This window comes from Bidens hawaiensis, unplaced genomic scaffold (genome assembly GCF_021521415.1).
Source record: "Bidens hawaiensis isolate Kalapana, Puna unplaced genomic scaffold, B.hawaiensis_p1.1 tig00007412_1, whole genome shotgun sequence".
NCBI lineage: Eukaryota > Viridiplantae > Streptophyta > Magnoliopsida > Asterales > Asteraceae > Bidens > Bidens hawaiensis.
Window position 1 is genome coordinate 96,392 of NW_027491516.1, and position 16,663 is coordinate 113,054.

General features: G+C 36.2%; 3 non-coding genes across 3 annotated transcripts; all 3 read right to left on the reverse strand.

The window, feature by feature from the left end:
• Positions 1-12,154: 12,154 nt before the first annotated feature.
• Positions 12,155-12,235, reverse strand: LOC143635178 (small nucleolar RNA snoR122). The gene has a single exon (XR_013154010.1). It is a non-coding gene; the product is annotated as a small nucleolar RNA snoR122 (small nucleolar RNA).
• Positions 12,236-12,311: 76 nt separating this feature from the next.
• On the reverse strand, positions 12,312-12,404 carry LOC143635177 (small nucleolar RNA R44/J54/Z268 family). Its single transcript, XR_013154009.1, has one exon. It is a non-coding gene; the product is annotated as a small nucleolar RNA R44/J54/Z268 family (small nucleolar RNA).
• Positions 12,405-12,461: 57 nt separating this feature from the next.
• On the reverse strand, positions 12,462-12,528 carry LOC143635175 (small nucleolar RNA Z267). Its single transcript, XR_013154008.1, has one exon. It is a non-coding gene; the product is annotated as a small nucleolar RNA Z267 (small nucleolar RNA).
• Between the last annotated feature and the right edge of the window lie 4,135 nt (positions 12,529-16,663).

Sequence of the window (16,663 nt, forward strand, 5' to 3'; positions counted from 1 at the left end):
TGTTGTTGTGCTTAACTTGAAACTTGATGTTTGATGTGAATAGGTTCATGTTAGATTAATTAATCATGTTTATAAGGATGATAGTTATGTTAGACCATGAGTAGTCATAAAGCCCGTGCACCATGCATAATGCGTCATGTGGCGCCCAATCAGAGTTATAGCTTTTTACAAAAACAGAGTGTAGTCATAAAGCCCCACCCCCAGGCATTATGCACCATGTGGCGCCCAGTCACTATTAATTTTATTTGTTTTTTAAATAATAATTCATTTACATAATTAAATATAAAATTAAAAAAAATACTTTAAACTCACAAATAAAAACAGTCGGTTTCAACTGAGCGTCAAGACGGTGAGTCTATTCAACTCAATCGGTTTCATTGCGGTACCGAAACTAAAACAAACAAAACAGAAGCAAAATTGGCATTGATTGGTCTCTGACACGTTTGTTACGATATCGAAACAAAAACAAAATTGACATTCAATCGGGTTTTCGTTAACCACCAAGACACCAACCCAACACCCATCCCACCAAATATTAACTATATGAAGCATCCTCCTCCTGGGAACACACACACCAACCCAACACCCACCAAAATTCTACTGCCACAGCCGCTCCTCCTCCGCCGCAAGCCCGAAGCCAAATCAGAAAACAAGGTCTCCTTCCACCGCAAGCTCGAGCCAAACCATAAAACAAGGTCTCCTTCCACCGCCGCAAGCTCGAAGCCAAATCAGAAAACAAGGTCTCCTTCCACCTCCGCCGCAGCCGCCGCCGGAGTTACTCACCGCCGGTGTCAACGGCTCCCAACGGTAAACCTCCCTCCCAACGGATACTTTTTTTGATTTTTGAGCCATATCCTTGCGTTATATACAAAACGCTCAAAAAAATAAAAACCCCAAAACGCCGGGGGGGGGGGGGCGGTGTGCCCCCGGCGTTATGCTCCAAAACGCCGGCGATAACGAGCCCTTACGGATGGTCTTAAAAATTAAAATGAGTTAATATGTGAAGAACTTGCTAATAATAGAAACTTTATTGTATGACAAAGGGAAATTTTTGAGTTTTATTAAGTGCTAATGATGTTGATAAGAAATGGTATCTTGTCTTAATTAGTTTAAGTGTTTAAATAAGATAAGCATGTTGAATATGTTCACATCTGAATGCATGTTAGAAATAAACATGAAACTCGAAAGATTGTTGTCTGAATAAAGGACTAAGCTAAGTACTAGTTGTTAGTGCACGGTTTTGTCGTCTCGAGTCTTTGTAACGAATCAAAGATTCGTTATGCTTTCCTTTTTAGTCTTGTAAGTTAGTGAACTAGATCCAATTCGTGACGGGATGTGTAACGAATTGGTATCCATCGTCTATATATAGGGTGTTCATACCCTGATAATTTAAGTTTTGAGTTTAATAGTATCGAACCTCTGCCCAAATCTCTCCAACTCAATTCTTCGTTAATCTATTAATAATACACATAATATAATCACTAATATACATATATATGATTAATTAATTAATAACATATCATAAACTAGATCCATATAAGGTATTAGATCTAATTCGATCATCTTTATTGATCAGATCTAAAGTATTCTCAAGTGGTATCAGAGCATTTAGGTGTTACAATGCTCTTGATTATGTGTTATTTGTTTGTGTTTGAAACTTATTGATCGAGTTTTGGTTCGTTTAAGTTTTATTGAAATTCTGCTTGAATATTGATTTAAATTAACCGATTATGAATTGATTTGATTCGGTTTGTGTTTGGTAAGGATTAAGGTAAGTGTATGTGGATTGAATTGTGAATTGGTGGTTGATTGGACTGGTTTTGGTTTGGATATGATTCTGTACGGAACAAAGGACTGATTATACGTGAATTTGGTTTTGGTTGTTCGATTAAAGTATACGGGATTGAAATATTTGGGTTCGTGAGTGGTTTACGAGTAAACTGAGCTACGATTTGGCTGATTTGGTGTTGTATTGAGGTAGTATTACATATATTTAGTTGGGTTTTTGGTTGATTTTGAATCTGGGAATTTCCAGATTTCTGGAATTTACTTTGAAGATTTGCTTGATTTGCTTGAAAATTCGTTAATGGCTATAATTCGTTATAGTTAATTCGTCACCCACGTGTCTTAATTCGTTATAATTTCTTAACAGATTCGTGCCACGTGGCGAGATTGTTACAACCATCTAACAACCTTGTTCGTTATCAACTGTAGCTGATTTGTTATCAACTGTAGTTGATTCGTGGTTACTGTTCTAAGCTCGTACTCACTGATTCGTTACAATTAATCACTGATTCGTTATCAATTCGCTTATTGATTCGTTCGGTGATTCGTTCTTGATTCGTCATCTCAATTCGTCAACCATTCGTTATTAAGTCGCTATACTGATTCGTCAGTACTTCGTTAGTGATGTGTCTTTGATTCTTGTATTTGATTCGTTACTTATTCTTTCTTGATCCGTTACTCCTAAAGCTTTTTCACAGTATTCTAAAGAATAGAATAAAGCTTTAGAGATCGAGACTCAAGCATATTCAACTCTTACTATGGCTTTACCTGACAACATATTCCGTCAAGTTGGGAGTATCAAGATCTGTGTCTCATTGTTTCAGCACATTAAAATTAGAAGCATGGGTAATACTGAAGAGAGTAAGAAAGTAATGTTAAAGTTCCATTTCCGAAACTATAACTTACTAAAAGGAGAAACTGTTGAGGAAATGCTTACTCGTTTCAATCACTTGATAACTGAAATGAATAAGTTAAAATGGAACCTTCTGAATCTGACAAGATGGATATGGTTAAAAATGCTTTACCAAGTTCTTACACAACATTCCTGATGGTGTTGAAGGAGAATAATTATTTCAAAAACGAAGATTTGACTGCTTCAGAGTTTATGCAAAATATTGAAGCTAGGGAATATGATTTGAAATGTCAAAAGTCATCAAAAGAAGTTCAAGATCCATCTTTTTATGGTGGTTGTATGCCTTTAAGCATCACAACATCTCCAATCACTGCATTTCCCACCCAGAATGCAAATGAAGGATCAACAACTTATAGTGATCTAAATGTATGCTTTATGGCATCAGGATTCACTGATAACTATGGTGGTTCTGGAACTTCTGCTACAGCAAGTCAATTTGCTGCACCACCTAACGTAAACATGAAAGAGGCTGAACAAAATTTTGCCTTTCTGTGTGCTTTCATGACTTCATATGAGAACTTGGTTGGTAGAAAAATTGCCACGAGCGAGTTAACTGATGAAGATTATGACCAAATCGACCCTTATATATTGAAAATTATGAACCTTAAGTGGAACATGGAAATGATAGTGAGGAAAATGAAGAAGTTCATGCAAAGAACTGGGAAAGATCTACCATCGTTGAACAAGAGAGTTGGGCTTGATAAGCTAAAAGTCAAATGTTATAACTGTCAAGAGTTTGGACACTTTTCTAACGAGTGTGACAAACCAAAGAAAGAGTACACTGGACCTCGAAGCCAAGATAGGAGTTATGTGAAAAATATATGTGTTAACTCATTCTGATGTCTCCTAGTTGTACATCTAATCTAACTATACTAATAAAAGAAAATAATGAGGATGATGTGGCAATCTCATATTCATTGTTGGTCTAATCTCTCTTCTCATTCATCCTACGTGATCCATGGGTTATGGAGCAAAACCATATTGGCATATGGGTTATAATTTCCTTTCTAATTCTCTAATCTTTCATCTCATTCATCCTAACTATCCATTGGTCATGGGTTAAAATAATTTTGACTAATGGGTTATAATTTAATTCTAATTCTCTAATTTCTCATCTTATTTATCTTACCTATCCATGGGTCATGGGACAAAACAATTTTGAGAAATGAGTTATAATTTCTCTTCTAATTCTTTAATCTCTCATCTCATTATCATAGTTTTCCACGGGTAACTGGTCAAAACAATTTTGCAAATGTTGTATATAAAAAAATCGAATTTGTAAATTGAGATTCTATACTTCTTATTGTTTGTACTATATATTTTATCTTCTTTTTATCTATAATTTTGTTCATTATTTTAGATAATGGATCTTTTTATCTTTATTATTTTACAAATTACGTGTAATAAACGGGTTCAAAAGCTAGTATGATAATAAATATAAATAAAAGAGATAAAACTCATGTGTAGTTAGCAAGACATATTAATGCGTATATACATTTAATTATTTAATTATGGTACTTCTGAACCAATAATGTATCATATTGTGAAAGGAAATTATATAGAGTGATTGTTGGACATCCTTTAACGTATTCAAAGAATGAATCGTGTCTTTGGTAAAAATGTCTCAACATCTTTTAGTTTTACTTTGATGGATTGATAAACATATAATTACATGTACACCTGAACAACATGTCGAGCAATAATCATATCATGTCAAGGTCTTTCAAAAATTATCCCTCTAAAAGCTCGGCAGTTTCTCTCAATGATGTGTACGTCATCAATGTAAACTGTGATTATATGAACTTTTAAGAGTAAAATTTTGATAAAAATATGGCAAACTTTTATCAAACTCATATGCCTCATTATCAGAATCTCTTCTGATTTGTGTTTGACCGTATATATTAGTTCATACGTATTTTGATAACTTCATAGAACATTTATTGATGTTTTCATATTAATGCTTAAACATTTACAATTCATCAAAAATTTCTTTCCATCTTGACCAATTATTGATGTGCATTTACTCTTTTATGAGTTTAACTAGATGAACTTGCTCATTTAACACATCAATAACTATATCATATATCGAAAATCCATATTGTACCATTATTTGTTTACTATGATATGATATTAATAAGGTACAATTCCTTTCTCGTATACTTATTGGTGCACATGAATTACGTCATTAAGATGTATCAATTAACCTTTCAAGTATTCAACTAATTTAGGAAACTCTTTAGAAGTTTCATTTATGTTCAACATATTCAATCATCGTAACGTATTCAAATATGACTCTATTCACGACAATCATTGTGTTCTTGAGAACTTGCTTTACATGATTTGATAATTCAAATCCTTCATAGACTTTCTTGTAAACTTTCAGTTGATACTAAATAACAATATTTGATAAATGCATATCAATTCTCTCTTTATATTACCAGACTATTTAGGTAGCGGAAAGTCATTGATTCCACCATTGGAGAATGTGTATCCTTATAATCAATTATGGGTCTTTGCAAAATCATTGTGCCACCAATTTGCCTTATATCATTTAATTTGTTTTTACATGATTCACATAAAAGACCCACTTGTATCCATCAAATTTTACAACTTTAATTTTATGGATTGCTGGTCAACTTCTATTTCTTTTAGAATTTTAACTCTGTCATACTTGTGTCTTCCAATCATTTATATGTTTTCATTCATAGGCATATCTTAAATCATGATCTCATCATCATCATTTCAAGCGCTATTATATATATAAGAGTATAACGATGTCGACTTTATTTCTATTCCATATATCTTTGTAGACATGATACAAAATTGTTTACTAAGAGCTCTTTATTTTCAGGTACATGAGGTTGTTCGAGTACCATCATGTATAATGTCTTTTAATAGACCTTTTTATTGTACCTCGACTTGACCATCTTCATTACTTGCTCCCCTTTTTGAGGAAATTTTACCTTTGGAATCAATTGGTCTATCACGCTTTAGGCGTGCCATAGACTCATCACCATATGTGACTATCCATCTTGGACAATAATATTAACTAGAGCATTAGCAGTTGGTATATGTGACTTAATTAGTCACTCTATTTAGGTCAGTGAACATTTCTGGTAACTAATTCAATAATTTTAGTAAATGAATTGTCCTTTAAACTTTCGCTTCATATAATTTAGTTTGATGATCAATGATAATTCATTCCAACTGCTTTATATCCCCCTTTAATATTGGGAATGTTGATTCACGAAAGTGAAAACCAATAAGATGTATATTTATCTCACATTAATGATTCTAAGTACTTAATTACACATCCATATCGAATATATACATTCCCAGCCTCTTTTGAGGTCCAATCTTTGTGCGTTGTGATGGATCAATTTCTATATATACCGCACAATAAAAATCCTTGACAAGAACTACTTGGTTCTGACCGAAACCAAATGTACAGGGTGCAAGTATTATAACTTCTTGGCTTGATGTGAATTAATATTACTAGATGCAAATACATGTAACCAAATACGAACATGAATTATTGTTCTTATGATCACTTATCTCAACAAAAGCAATTTGTGTGTAGACATAAGCTATAATAAGTTTGATGATTAATGAATTAAATTAGCCGTTATCACCAAATCAAATACGCTAATCTAGAGTAATGTGCTTGCTATCTCATTAGCTAAGCCAAAATTCTCACAAACTTGAAGTTGTGAATTTGATAAGCGTTTAGATGATGCATCGATTTTAATACACTAAACAATATCATTTTAGGATATATATTCTTTGTTACTTCCAGAATTTTTCGGGACTCGCACACTACTTTAGTTGGTAAATAATTAACTTTTTATGAGAGCAAGCATTGCATGTTTAATTATCATGAAAAATCTTTTAGTTATTCAATATATTTCACATCATTAATGACTTGGTATTGTCCAACCGGTCATGGCATTAGATAATTATGATCCATAAACTTCTGGATCGTATATGTATTATGCATATTTAATACATGATACAGAATAATGTATTATCGTTCCAAACGATAATGTCGTATCACTTTCATATTTTCGTATCCTGCGATCATTCTTATTGCAACTCACCACTTATGGTGGTCGATCTTATTATTAACACGATATCGTCATAATAATTGCCCAAGATCACAATGATTAATTTATTATCACATTCACTTCAAGAAAAAGAGTAGAAACAAACTACTTATATAGTTTATCTATATTTTGTTGAACATATGGATATAAAATCATTTAAAACCTTTACTCTTTTATAGATGATTCTACTTTAAGAGCATATCTCAGTGTGACGAATGAAAATTTGTCTACTCAAAATTTTCTAATACTTAATGTCAGAATTTTCTCATATAATATATTTTTCAATCTTAAATGTTACGACATTCTGTGAATCTATAATGAGATATGGAAATCTCATTCTAAGCAATTTTATACTACCCTATAAGACTGATAATAAAATAGTTAACTTTTACTCTATCCAAAAATTTCTACGTAAATATTGAGTTAAGTGTCATTTTAGTACCTGTGGTTTGTCCGACTACGCAACTTTAGTACTTATTCTTTATTTTGTGTAAATGGCTACCTCAGTTTCAAAAATATTGCATTTTTAGTACCTTTGTTAACCCCGTTAACTTTCATCCGTTAAGTTCAGGGTATTTGCGTAATTTTATTATTTAAATGAGGGGTATTTGGGTAATTTTAGTATTATATAATTCTTTTTCTTTTTCTTTTCTTCTTTTCTCTCACCGTTTATTAACCCTTCCCCCCAAATAATAATCATATAAACCCTAATTCCCTAATTCCCCAAAATCCCAGCAAACCTTAATTCCTCAAAATCGATAATCATCCCATCCAACATTCAAACCAAAAACAAAATAAGCATCGCCGCGATTAAGCGCTAAAAACGAGTAAAACAAGGATTTGAGGGCTGGAAAGAACTTGACGGGTCTACTGTAGATGCCGTGGAAGGTGCTGTAGGTGCTGTAGGTGCTGTAGAAGCCGGGTATACTGAGTGTTGGTAAGTGTTGCTGGAAAAGACGTCAGATGGTGGGTTATGAGGAACTGGGTGGAAATGACGTCGGATTGGGTGAGAGAGAGGTGGAGGAAGACCACGGATAACGCCAAGAACTGGGTGGAAACAACGTCGGATTGGGTGAGAGAGAGGTGCGTTCATGATGCGTTTGGATTTCGTACGCCAGAAAAGGTTTAGTGTGCGTGTTGACATGGTGGTGGTGGTGGTGGTATGACGGTGGTGAAAAGAAAATAGTAGAATTACCAAAGTGCCCTTGAAGAGGTAGGTCCCAGCAGAGCCCAGTTGGACCCGCAAGATTCACCTTGAACAGGGACGTCTGCGCGGTTGGACCCGCAAGACTCACCTTGAACAGGGACGTCTGCGCGGTTGGACCCGCAAGACTCACCTTAAACAGAGACGTCTGCGCAGTTGAAGTCGCAAGACTCCTGAGGGACGTCTGCGCAAAGACCAACTGGATCCGCAGGACCAACCATGCTCAGAGACGTGACGTCCTTACGCGCAGTACGCAAGCTGTTCCCGCAGGAAAAGCCTCCCAATGGTGACGTACTCCGCCTGTTCCCGCAGCTACGGATACTAGCCATCAGGGAAGGCTACCCGCACAGCAAGGCTACACGCACAAGGCACTAACTCAAATAATTCAGTAGTCACCTGAAGAAGGAATGAGCAAGCCGGGAATACTCCCGCACAAAGCCGGGAATACTCCCGCCCAAAGCTGGGAATACTCCCGCCCAAATGAGCCAGTCCGTACGCAACTGGAGGATCTTTTGTACTGTACCTGCCAAGGTATGGACAAAAGATCTGACCAAAGCGGCGACAGCTCACTGACAACAGTACGACGAGCAGCACGCTCTAGTACTTAAAGTCACTATCAGCCGCTGCCTACTCACCAACCCTCATCGTGGCACGTGCGTAGCCTGCAGTTGGTGGAAAAGGGAACAGTACACAGCCGGCCATGTCACTATCAGCCGCTGCCTACCCACCAACCACTAGCACGGCACGTGCGTAGCCCACAGTTGGTAGAACAGGAATATTATACAGCCGGCTGTACCTTCTTGGACACCTACCTTCGGCTATAAATACTCCAACACCTTGGAACGGTATGATCATCTTATAATCTTCTCTCTAGCTATTTCTCTTAATATACACTTATATTCAAGAGCAATCTAGTCTGATTCTCACGCCGGAGGGTGGTCACAAGGAGGTACCCCCCCTTCTCAGTGACGAGCTCACGGTGTCTGTTTTGCAGGTCATCAGAAGAATAACCATCTTGCCGGACCTAACCCTCATGGGAAACATCTATTTAACCCCCAGATTATCAGTAATCTGCCCGGGGTCACTTAGTGTTTCTTCATTGGCGCCATCCGTGCATAAAAGCTAGATCTAATTTTCAGTTTTTTCAAAACTTCTGGAAAGATGGTTAAAGTTACTCCGGTCCCAATGTCAGTGAGTGACCAAGAAACTCCGATAACCACAACCCCAGCTACTGGGGGGAACACCGGCGAGTATACAATTTTTACGAACACTACCCCGGTTACCCAAGCCGGGGCAAGTGCAGTAAACAATCCGGGACAAGCCGGTTACACAAATTTTACGAACACTACCCCGGTTACCCAAGCCGGGGCAAGTGCAGTAAACAATCCGGGACAAGCCGGTTACACAAATTTTACGAACACTACCCCGGTTACCCAAGCCGGGGCAAGTGCAGTAAACAATCTATCACTGGGATTCCCCGATGCCCAGTTGGAGAGACGCTCACGCACCTCGTGGCGTAATAAACGCTGAGCAGCTAATGCGTGTAGAACCCCAGTTGGGGAAAACACGAATAAAACTGCAGTTGGGGAAAACACCATTTATCCCATGTTATCGCCAACATGTTCAATCTCGACATCACCCACAAGCAACACAATGCTTAATAGATCCCACCACATTACTAGGTTTGACTTAGATTTCAGTTGAACACCACAACATTCATTCCAAGCTATCCAAATAAACCACAACGTTTTGCTTTATTCTTCCAGAGCCTCATATTAGGCTGAGGGGTGTGGGGCTTCAGCGGGGGCGCGAGAGCCCCTCCGCTCGCGCCCCCAGGTGCGAGCACCACACCACCGAGGCGCGAGAGGGACGCGAGAGGGGCGCGAGCGCGAAAAACAAGGCGGGCGCAAGCCTGCTAGCGGGAGGCATATGGCGTAAAGGGTCTTTGGGAGACGTGAAAGAGCCGTTGGACCATTTAATTGAGCCGTTGGGCTCATAATTTAATAAAAAAAAAAGTTTTTTCTTCCTATATATAACCAATTTCATATAAATATATTTATCAAGAGCCGTGAGATACACGGGGATCTTCGACATGAGTTGGTTGAACATTTGTGGGCGGGGCGACCCGATGATCTTGTATTAGATTAGTGTTATTATTAAGTATTATTGTTTGTTTAATTTTTAGTATGTTTTTTTTTGTAATTTGAATTTTAAAAAAAATGTGTGTTTTTTTTAATAATTTATGAGTTTTTTTAAGAATACGTTTTTTGAATATATTTATAAAAAAATAAAAAAAAAAATCCGCTGGAGCCCCTCCACACCAGGGCCAGGGGCTCCAGCGGGGGCTCCAACACCCACCTTATCCAGTTTCTCTCTCTGCCACACGTCACAATATTATTGGCTGGAGCCCCCACTCGCGCCCCCGTTGGAGCCCCCCACACCCCTCAGCCTTACATATCCAAGACAACTTAAATGCTAAAAGAGAAAAAAAGGACTACGCACCATTAATAGATTACTTGCCACGTTGCTTGTGTGAAAAAACAACAAAAAAATTTTCAACGGTAGCGCCATATTAAATACGGCTATCGACGATAACGACATATTAAATACTGCTCTGTCGATTCTTCAATTTCCCCACAAATTAGACAAACCATCGACGACACCGCCACATTAAATAATAGATTTTTCTAAGAGTTGCTAATTAGTTATAACTGATATTTTTCTATTACAGACATACAAAATTGTGTTTTTATATTTCAAAGTCAAAATCAGCTTAAATGAATAACTAAATGTGATTGTAGAGAGGCTTTATAGACCTACTTTTACAACTACACCATACCACAATCACTTACACTACTTATCTGGCCAACCGATAAAATAAATTAATATTTAGATATAAGAAAATACTTAATCATGACTAACAAATAAGTTTGCTACCGACATACCAAATATTGGGAATTTTTTTGAAGTAGATCAGATTTTTTAGGGTGTACATGAACAAAACAAAACACGTTTTTTTAGAGAACATAAACACAAGATTATTAATAGCCCTAACACTTGTTTTTGCTGTTCTGCACAGTGCAGAGATCTTCTCTTTTATGCATGTACTATAGACAGCATGTTTAATGTCCATAAACACATCCAACGTCCTTCATAAAAAAAGAATTAGTACGACCAAATATTCTGGTTGGCTGGTATAGCAATAAGGTCAGAAAAAATTAATTGGTGAAATAAATTTCCCAAAAATTAATTGGTGAAACAAAATTTTTGGCATTCATTTGGATTAAATACAGGTCAAAATGTCAAATAGCTTTGACTACTCACGTGACAATCTCACAATCTCAATCTTATATTATAAAATTAATTTCCTTCTCTCTAATTTACATAATTTAACTCATCCCAATCTTTTATACACATTCACAACCCATCCCAACTTTAAAAAAATGTTTTTTAACAAAGTCCGTTTTTAATAAAATTTATATCTGAATGTTTATAAAGTTTTTTTTAAAAAAAATATCGTGTATTTAATTATTATTTTTACTTAAAATATTAAAAGTTAATTAAATAACTAAGTTATCGGGGGTTAGTTTGGATTTATCTAGATTTGTTTTGCATTTTTTTCTTTTTTCAATTTCTTTTTTAACTTTAGACACACCAATCTCATTATGAGATTGCCATTAGAAGTAGTCTTAGTAGGCAGTTTGGTTTAGTAAAATTTGCGGTTCAAAAAGGTGATGGTTCAGATAACGTCGGAAACGATGTTTGTTTAAAAACAGTGACGCTACATTGCACTGGCACAAAAGAGTTAATAGACATCCAAATGTTTTATTGTATGTTTTATACAATTAAATATTCAAAAAAACCCGAACAAAAGAGAAACTACGAACACAAGACAATTTGCGGTTGAGTTGTTCTATTGCCAACAAATAGTTTTGAGTAACAGATAAAGTCTTCATAAAGCCTTCATAATAATATGTCAAATTGTTTTTACCTTTTGAACACTTTGGAGCCCAACAATAAAAAATGTTTAGCTTCTACAAAGTTTATCATTCAAATCTCCGTTCTTAAATCAATCATCAAGCTTAATAAAAAAACAATTATGCAACTAAAAGTAAATAAACTAGAACAGGAAATTCTTTAAATCCCTTTTGCCTCAGAGGTAGTGACAATATTTGTGTATCATCATGATTTTATCTGATAATACGTGCAAATAATAATGCATCATTGGCAACTCAAAAGTATATCTAATAACCATCAATGCTAACACCAAGCAAAACCAAATTTAAAAAACAATTAACATCTAAGAAATGCATCAGAGAGATTCCCATTATAGACTTGGTCAATCACTGCTCGATAAATCGAGTTCTGATGTCCCTGTCTTTTTATCGTCACTTGCAATCAACTTATAAATTCGAAAAACAGAAACAAGATAAAAACTGACTTTTAAGGATTTTGGTGCCTCAGTTTATGTTTGTTTCATGGCATGAAAGCTCAAAGTATATTTAATAACCATCACAGGCAAATCAATATAAAAAAAATAAACGTAAATAAAGAAAAACCTGCTTACATCAAAATGCATGATTTTAGGTAAAAAGATCATTTGATCTTATGAATTGTTTGGAAGGTAACCTGTTGTTGATGAAGAAGGTTATGGTTAAAGAGACCTTATATAGACAGCGGTGCAAATCTCTTATGTTTTCTGGAATGAGCGAATGCATATGTATAGTAGTAATAAAACCCTAATATTCAAAGATACCAGGCTTTTTTTTCTAACTGGGCTTCAGGCCCATGACCTGGAAAATGAAAAGTATCAACAAAGTCACAAACTCATAATACAGTAACTTAATAAGCTGTAGTATCACGTAGGGGTTAGTGGTGTTTATAAAAACTCGAATTCGAAAACATATTCTAAATATCCGAAATTCGAATATGAGTTATCCAAAAATTCTGATAACAAATCTCGGATATCCGAATTTTCGGATTCGGATTGTAGTTATGAAAATTTTTGGATATTTTGGATATCCAAACTATCCGAAATTTTTCTTTAATTGTTGAATTATATTATAAATTTCGGATGGTTTTTGGATATTTTTGGGTAACTTTCGGGTATTTCGGATAGTTTCAAGGATATTTCATCTAATTTTCGGATATGTTTCTATGACATATAAAAGGAGCCAATAAGAAAATTGGGTTATTTTCGGATACTTTGGATAATTTTTTTTATATTTCGGATAATATTTTAGTTATACGAAATATTTTTAAAAGTAGTTTTTTAAATTTTTTTCAATTATTATTTTTTTCTATGTTTTCAGATACTTGATTTACTATCCTTCGGATATCCCAAATTTCGGATTCGAATAGTGAAATCCACTATCTAAATGTCCAAGAACTGACGGTTTAGAACACAAAATCGGTAAACTAACAATCTATCAACCAATACACAAACACCATAATACCGAAATCAATAAGATCAAATATTATCTCAGAAATTGTCTAAACATTCAACCACAAACATGGTAAACCTTACAATCCGAGGGAAAACACGAAAGAGTTTTGCCGAGCATGATTCGGTTCGTCATTCCTTCAATTATAATTGTCGTACGAATTAAAAACAAGTGTCTAATGATTACCACACTCACAATTGATCAATAATCTTCAAAAATCGCCCTTGGGTCGTCTCTAGATGAAAGATAATGATAATCATCCCAAAAGCCGCCCAAAATTATAAGTTATAATGGCAGTTACAATTTCTGCGTCACGCCCACCATAAGCTACAGTGGTTTCCAAATGTTCTACGGTAGGTTTAAACCGCCATACGGTGGAGTTTTTCTTCAGATACCACCGTAGCTTACGGTGGCTACTGTAAGCTACGGTGGCCTTTAACATGTCCTCCTTCTTTTCGTCATAACTTCTTCATTCCAAGTCCGTTTTCTTCACCGTTTTCGCCCACGTTCTCGTAATTCCATATTCTATCTTCTCATACCTGTCATTATACAAGTAAACGTAGTTATCTAATTCAACAAGATCAACCGATTAAACGCATCAATATTAACGAACTTAAACCACTTAAGGGTTGTCCCATGGATCACCCGTCACATTCCTACACTTACTCGTTGCTTGCCCCAAAGCACCATCTCAACACCAACTTTCTATTACATTCAACTTGTATCCACCAATCTTACCACAAATCCGTTTCAGTTAAGGTCCCAAGTCATACCCTATTCCCCTGTTTTTATCGTTTGCACTAGTTCACTTGACTTTCCATTTAAACCATAGATTTCTAACCAAACCTAACATGCTTTTGGTTTTTACCTATACATAACACATTTACATATTAACCTTTTCTTGGTGATCATCCATACATTTCATATTAATCAATTCTCCTCGCATACGCTTGTACAATCATCAAATCTCCACCTATGTAAATGCATTTGACAAGAATACAAATCAAGAGGTCTTAAAACGGGTTGTAATGGGGCCAAGTGTAAGGGTATGAAAGGGAATATTGAAAGTAGCTCAAGCGACCTAATCCGACTTATTACAAACAAACTAAGTAAACAACTATAAACATCACTAACTTCTCTTTTTTTTTTCACTCAATACATAATACTTTGAACAGTGCACACATAAACATTGCAACTCTAATACAAACTTTTTTTTTGTAAGCATAATAAACATAATGCTTATACTAATTGACAAATACTAAAACAATTACATAGAAACCTATTAAGTAAGATCGTTTCGCAATATAACACCGGGTTTTATCGAATAAAAGAATAGGCCCAACAAAGTTTTCTAAAGGAACCAACCCCCCGCCCCTCTCATATCCACACTCATAATATGTAATGTTTGAGCCCCAACCCCCCAAAACCCACACTCTCGCTCATCCAGACGAGGCTTAACCTAAGTGCCTCTATCACTTTTGCACTCATGCCACGCTAAGATCTCGAAATGCACTAATTATACAAGTTCTATCCGAGAATATCAACCATTTCACCAACTCCTTGCTTTCTCAATTTTCAAGTGTAACGAACGTGTTATGCAAGTTATTACACCGAAAACATGCTAACCTTGACTAGAAAACTACATAATCTCTTTTTAAAAACAACTAGGCACTTGTTATTTAGGGAATTGTGACCATTAAAAGGGACCAAAACTTTACCCCGCCATCTTACCACTTTCCGGTTTCACTAAATACACAATTTTTTATAATTTTTTTAAGTTTTTCTGATTTTTTAAATTTTTTTCTTTGATTTTTTTTAAACGAAATTTTTCAAAACAAACGAAAATTTCCTCATCCCCACACTTGGGATACATTGTCCCTAGTGTACGGTTTTGAGAAAAATGAAACAAACTACTTCATAAACACCACATTCTTTTCAACACAACTCATAATACTTAATCAAAAGTATTTTGTCCACCACCCATCCACCCAAACAAATAGAACACAAAAGATTACAACTTATACAATAATATACAGAATGATGTTCACCTGATAACATGAAATTCCATCAGAAGTAGGGCGGTCGGGCAGGCCCAAAGATGGATGTCATCACATCCGAGAACTCACCGAATCCAAACGTGCCTTGATCATCACCACCTTGCTCTCCTCGTTGTTGTTGCGGGGCACTTTGACTTGAGCCTTGATTGGGATCCACCCACATAGAGTGATGCAATGGTGGTGTAGGGTATGACACACTACCATCATACGGTGGCAACGTGGTGTAGTCCACAATTGGAGGGTAGGCCACAACTGGTTGTCCCGCATGCCACGCGTCATGCATCCATCGCTGACGATCATCAAGGTATCGGTTGTTCATGTCATTCTCAAAGGCATATGCATGGGTTCGGTTCCACTGCTCTTGTCGATCATAATTTTGCTTTAATGCCCTTTCCATACTCGCCCCCATGAAAGTTTGTTGATCAAAAATGGTTTGGGAAGATTCGGACCAATTCCCAAACGTAGGTGGTCTTTGCCTTTCTACCACATCTTGCATCGTTCCCTGATAAGCCCAATTCGAATCATATGGCCTTTGTGCATAATCAAATGCACTTCCCACATAACCCGACTGCATACCCGGTTGCCTTCCATCCCATCTCGGTCCCGCTTGATCCGTTTCCATGTGAGCTACATTTGGATCATCTTGATACGCCTCATCACCACTTACCTCATCTTCACTTTCCAGGTCATCCGCTTCACCCGCATTCAATGGTCTTGCATCTTCCTTCAAAACTCTCCATCTTTTCCCATCACTCTTCAATTTATGGTACCGTTCGGATTGTGAATATACCCAACCGGACCCCAAATGTGCAATATCGAAAGGTTTGAACTTTTTGTAAGAACCTTTATCACCTACACCAATTGCCCCGTACTTCTTTAACAATGCAGTGATCAATTGACAGTGAGGTATGATTTTTCTATCCACACTGTTTCGGCTTATCCATATGTTACTCATTACTAAGAAACGGTATGAAATAAGCGGTGATCCATGTAACATTGTGTATAATATTGGAACTTCGGGATATCGTACCTCGACCCTATCACCCCGACGCGGGATGATGTTATTGATGCTTATCGTTTACATCAATTTTGCTTCCATTCTCAGATTTTTTCGGTACAACTTCCCAGCGTATGTCCCGGGAAAAAACAGATCATCT